The sequence below is a fragment of the Cuculus canorus genome, chromosome 7, assembly GCF_017976375.1.
Source record: "Cuculus canorus isolate bCucCan1 chromosome 7, bCucCan1.pri, whole genome shotgun sequence".
Lineage (NCBI taxonomy): Eukaryota > Metazoa > Chordata > Aves > Cuculiformes > Cuculidae > Cuculus > Cuculus canorus.
In genome coordinates, this window is record NC_071407.1 from 3,839,593 (window position 1) to 3,846,099 (window position 6,507).

Sequence of the window (6,507 nt, forward strand, 5' to 3'; positions counted from 1 at the left end):
CCCTGACTTCCGAGCTCTATCTGCCCTTTCCCTCACGTGCAGGTTGTCGTTCCAAGACAGTGATCGTTCCCGCAGCACAGTGACATCTCCACTCCTCCTGAACTACGCGGCTGTGAGTTTATCGGGGGGAACAGTGGCTGGTTTGTACAAGCCCCCTGTTAATATTTGAAGTGTGACTTGGAAAAGGAGAGGGGCTTGCCTTGCTCTCCTCTGCTGTGGTATGTAACCCCCAGAAAATCTACTTCTTTCATGAAACTGCCCATTTTTTTTACAAAGGAGGATGTCCCATAAACATCCTCCAATGATACAGGGGTTATTTGAATAAAATTCCTAAAACCCAAAATGCATAAAAATTAATATACACGAAAACATTGTCCCTTTACAAAGGGCTTGGGTGTTATTTTACATTGGAATTCTCATTTTGTCCCTAATAATGGCTTTTTTTCAGAGTCAGAAGTGGATATTATAATCTTTTTTTCTATTAAAAAAAGATGTTAGCCAGTTGATGCTTTCTATTCTTATTACCCAGCCCTATTTCAATTCTGTGTTAATAAGGAAAATATACACACAGATAACAGTGTGCAGCAGAACTTTCTCTCATACTGCCTGTATTTGCCCTTTTTCAAAAATAATGTAGTATACTTATTTCATATTAAGAAATAAAACATCTATATTAATAGCAATTCTGATTATGGGCCAGGGAAATTCTGAAAGAACCACATGCATTTGGGTTTCAATGAGCAAGAATTGTTCCCAAGCTTCTCCTTTTTCTGTCTCTCCTTCATTTGAAAGAGTCAGGTCTAGAGAGATAGGAAGGGTCAAACTCCCTACAAACAAGTAAATCAATGAGAAGTTTGACAAATTTGGAATTGCGGTGTGATTTTGGCCATGGGAATTTCCCTGCGTGAAAAGCTGTGTGGTTAAAGCTTGGGGTACAGACTTAGAGACCCAAAGTTGTGGTTGGTGGATAGAGTCATGGGCTTCAGTAAGATTTGAAAGTGTTCATGTAGGAACAGAAAGCAAATGAGTTTATTCCATAATTCCAAGATGTAGCGTTGTAAGTCCATAGCTATGAGGTATATGGACATTTTCTGGGAGAGGAAACTTTTCTAAGGTCAACATCGAATATGGTGTTACAGTTTGTCCATCACACCAGCGATGGCTCTGTCTATAATGTGGTGTCACTGGTTTAGTTGGGCGGTCACGTTTAGATGACAGGCAGGTGTGGCTGTAGAGTCACGTCAGAAGCTGTAGAGGAGGGAAAGTTTATAGCTGGTGGTTGGACAGCCCCAAAGGAATTTTCTCTAAGATTCTGGGCAGGATCCCACGCTGGGAATGGACCCTGCGGGGGTAATTAATGTTACAGCTCTTTAGAATGGTGCAGAAAGGGCAAAGAGCTTTAATGGCAGGAGGGTTGGAATTGGATGATCTTTGAGGTCCCTTCCAATTCAAACCATTCTACGATTCTACTGTTCTGTTTCTAGTCTGTGTTTGGAAAGAAGCACCCTAACACACTCCTGACTGATAAGTAAGGAAGAAGTAGGGCATCTGCTAGGGAAAAGGATTTAAACATGATCGAGTCTGGATCATTTTCACTTGAAAGACCCTAAAGAAAGCACCTTTGGCTGAAGCACTTCACACACACTAACCCCTTTTTGAAATGAATTTTTAAGTGCCGGGGAAATCGCAGAAGCAGGAGAGCTGTGAAGAGCTGATGAGTATTTGGAAAGGATGTGTAGCTAAATGGCCTGTTAACCTGATGTGATATCTGAGTGAAATAGTAGGAAAGGGCAAAGGTTTTCAGTGATAAAGTTAGGAATACAATTAGTATGAGTCAGCTTGGTTTGGGGTCTGACTTAACTCTCTGAGAGATTACAGGCGTAATCGTATGGTGTAGCTATCATATGCTTTCACTGCTGAAGAAAATCAGCTCACACAGTATAATCCTGGTCACATAAAATACCCGGCACTGTAGCACATCCAGCTCATAAGGAATGAATGAAAATCTAAAATTAGTGATTTTGAAAAATAATGCCAGTAAGGAATAACCCAAAGAAGAGTCCTCAGACAAAAGTGATGCGTTTGGGTTTTTTTTTTTTACATAACCTGGACTTAGATATAAAATCACTGTTGGTGAAATATGCAGACGACACAGAGATTGACAGCCTGATAGGGAACGATGCCTGCAGCCACGCCAAGTAACGTGAGTAGTTTGGTAAGAGGAACCGGTGCAATTAGCTACTGTTCCAATATAGTCACATGCAGGGCTGTATGTCTGAAGAAAATCAGTTGCAAGTACAGAGAGGAGGACGGCATCCTTGAAACCAGCAGCTTTGCAAAGTGTTAATAAATCGTCTTGAACTACTGAGCCAACACAGACATCTATGGTGATGTGCAAGGTAAAAAGAATTAACAAAAATTTGCAAATCCATTCGGGAAGGCAGCGTAGAGGAGTAGGATTGCAATCTTCTGTTTATATAAGCATTGATGAAGCCTGTACATTAATATTGCTTACAAGTCAGGTGTCAGTGTTTCTAACAGTGCAAGAAATGGAGAAGCATAAGAAGAAAGCCCCGAAGATTATCTGGGTGCTGAAAAAATGCTTTCCTCTGAAGGACAGAAAGAATGTGATTTGTTAAGCTTATCAAAAGAGTTTGAATGTTAAATTGATTGCAGCATGGAAGTACTAACACAAAGAGAATGTACCATGTGTTAAAGGGTTGTTAATCTCAGAGAAGAAAGCATGAGAAAAACCAAGGACTTGAAGCTACAGCCAATACATTAAACTCTCAATCAGACAAAGCTTAGCGTGCCGGTCTGTCAGCAGAACAGCTCTGATGCATCTCCCCTCTTGGAGTCTTCAAACGGAAGCTGAGTTCTTTCTGAATGATGGATTTTTCCTTGCTGGATTATTGGTCTTGGCCTCACAGTATGACGCCTCCTCCTTGTACGTAATACAGTTTGGTATATTCCCACACTGCATGATATTGATTCTATTTTTGCATAGAATCATTATATCCTTGAACAGAGGCAATAGAAGTATTTTTAAAGGTAAAGTGTCCAACACTACTATGCATGAAAGTTGAGGAACAATTCAGCATACAGCAGTAGGCAAAGGCGTTTTCTGATTATAAAGTGAAAATTCTCATCTGAGAGGGAACATTTTTTATTAGGACTAAAAAGCCACTAGATGGCACTGAAACACCCTTTTCCAAATCCCTGTACTTCGAATTATAGCCTGACTATCCATATTTTATAATAAAGAACAAAAGAAATATAGGAACTTTAGTATGACAAATCCAAGGGATATAAAATCCTGATATCAGACAACTTGAATTGTCTTTCTTTCTGTTTATCGTACACAATATACCGTTCACTATTTAGTTTATGTTTATCTGAATTATCTTTTCACACTTATATGTTTGGGGAATGTGTTTAACGCAACTTAATCAGTACCAATTCAGATCTAATGGTCCTTTTAATATGGTGTTAAATGTCTGCAGCATATCTACTAAACCTGTTACCTTTTCCATGCAAATAACCCTTACAAAAAGCATAGGACTGGTTCCTATTTATTACTTCAGCTCAGTCTGTGCTAAAACCCTTCCTCATGTTCCAAACTGCTATCAGACTGAGGGTGACTGCGGTAAACCAGTTGGCTCACTCTACACGTTGCCAGTGGGCTGAGGTAGTAGGAGTTCAAAGTTCGACCAACTTGACAATAGAGATACCAATTGTTTCATCCAAATCTACTCTGACTGGATGCTGGGGTTTCAAATACAGCGGAAAATATTCAGACGGGTGTAGAAAGACACGCAGATACACGCATAGAGCTCTTCAAAATTCTAATCTACTTAACGTCATTTATATGCTGAGGTATAACGCTCTTCATTTGATTGAATCTGCAGCCAAAATGTAGTGAATGGCAGTCCAAAAGCACTTTTTCCTGCTGAAGGACAAAGAGGATTCACTATAGATAGGTATGTGCTGGTCAGGCATGGCATCCTTCACAGGGAGACAGTGCTGGAACACGTCTTCTCTTTCTGGTCTTCCCTTGATATTCTTGAAGGATTTGTGCCCTCAGGTTCCCCACTACAAGTTGTGACAGGGGTTGGCCTTGTATGTACTTTTTCCCATACATTTTTGATCTATACACGTTCAGACACTTGACACAACAAATCATCAGCCTGTGCCCAGATTTTGCAGGTACTTTCCTGTTCTTCAGAAGAACAGTCTGGGCATTTGTTGCAACTTACTGTGTGTACTGAAGTCTCCTTCCTTGCTAGTTGTGTCTGAGTGGAAGTGTTACACATCTCGGGGGCTTCCTCTGCAGAAACACTAGTTTTAACTCTGAGACAAGTGCCCACCGTTATGGCAGAGACCTGGAGCTCTTCCCTGCTGTGTGAGCTGCTGCTTCCTTCCAATCTCTGCTCCCTAGGGCTGATTCAATCTCCTGTGGTTGCTTCTGGCTTCTGGTGGGGCTCTCAGCTCTCCCTTAGCTTGTCCTGGCTGCAGTAGCCCCTTTGTACACCTCAATCTACTGCTCAGCCACAGAACTTGCCACTGCTGCAAGTATGTCCCTCAACCCATGTCATACGTACGACGTTTTTGTCGCTGACTCAGTCTGTCATTCAGTGAGAGGTATTTCTCTTTTTACTGTGATTTCCTATTTTTCTCTTGCCATTCTTCATTTTATACCATTATTTTGGCACTACCACCAATTCAATCCTATTTAAGTCAACCAATTACAGATAGTTTGTGTGGGTACTGTTGCATCAGCTGAGTAATTTTGTTCTGCGGTCAGACGTTGTAGTGGTTTTCTTGGTAGTCTTTGAATTGACTGTTAGCAATAAAATAACATGAGCTTAAAGCACATCTAGGTGAGCAGCATTAGTTTTACACAGTTAAGACATATCTTCACTGCAGTTTGCATTCTGTTTGCTGGCTTGTTGGCTGCTGAGGTTCTTGGGATTTCTGCTTCTCAGCATGGCCTCTGTCCGTGACTTTGGCTCAATGTTTTTCCTGGTTTCTTTGACCCCTGAGCTTGGATGGTCCTTTCTCTACATCCAAAGTCATTAAAGCTATTTCATAAACTTATAGTCTTGTAGATTGACTGTTAAACAGACCTACTCTTTTAAGCCTTTGTGGTCACTCCTTACTCACCTGGCTGGTAAATGCTTTTTTTAAAGTTCAGTGGTTTTTCCTAAGCCTTCTCAGGCTTAATTATTTTCCTGTTAGATTACTTCAACGGGATCTTGGATTTCCTTTGCAATAATCTGTTTGTATTAAGCTGCTATATGGGAGTGTTTTTGCCACAGCATGGCTGGAAGCTGTGATTTGATGGTAAAAAAATTGGGCTGCTCAGCTATGTCTTGAGTATGTGATCACAGGAGAGGAGCAGGGCTGAGGTGTCAGTGTGAAAGCCTGAAATAAAACAGGAATCCGTCAGGTTGGGAAGGATGTAGGACTTGACGCTTGGCAAATCTCAATCCTTACCAGATATTTTCATGGAAGTGTGGCAATGTTCTGGGCTTTAACGTATATGTTAAACATGACCACACATTTTGTTCTTTTTTACTCATTTTAAACAGTACTTGTCCCTGGTTTGAGAATTTTAAAGAAAATCCACTAAAAACAAAGCTTTGATTAATTTTTGTAGACTTCCAAACAGAATTAGTCCCAAACTATGCTATTTGTAAGACAGGGGTGACAAATGTATTCTTATACTTGGGTAAATTTGTATGTTTTACATTCACCCGGCAACAGCTGGGTTAGTCTGGCTTTATGGTTTTTTTCAGAGTTGTTGAGGGATTTGTTTAGCCCAATAGGATTTGTATTGATTTCTGTTTCACTTTTTTTGGTGAGCTTTATTCTTGTTTTGTTGTTATATTGATTCTGAGAGTTTTAGCCATTTGATTTATTACAAAGTTTGCTATATTTACGCTGCAGTTCTACTACAATAATCAAGCTCTTAGACCTTCACAGCTATTAAAAACAAAACACGCCCTCAACAAACGAACAATCAACACTCCCTAAAACACTGAAGATGCAACCAGGTTCCTAGATTCTGGAATATCTCTGAAAAAGGGTTTCCCTATTTCTTTTCCTTAGATGTCTTTTTAAGGTGACTTGGGAACATTAATTTATATTATTAATTGATAGCTATTGGATGTTATTGATAGTTATTGAATGCTACTCGTTCCATTTATCTGAAATGTATATGTAGGATGCCAGTGAGTTCTGTTTCATGGCATAGATGAGTATCTATATGGACCAAACAACTATATATATATAAGACCGTTGCAAAAGAGATGCAAGGAGTCTTGTAAATAGAAGCAACTATAAGTGGATAGACTCAAAGTTTAAAAATAGGTTTTCCTTGGTTGATTAACCAGTACATTTAATGCAAGTAAGCTCCTTTAAATGAATAAAATTATCAGGATAAACTCAACCATCCTAGCAAATCCCAAACATGTATGTTTCCAGCACTTAAAATCTGAAATAGCA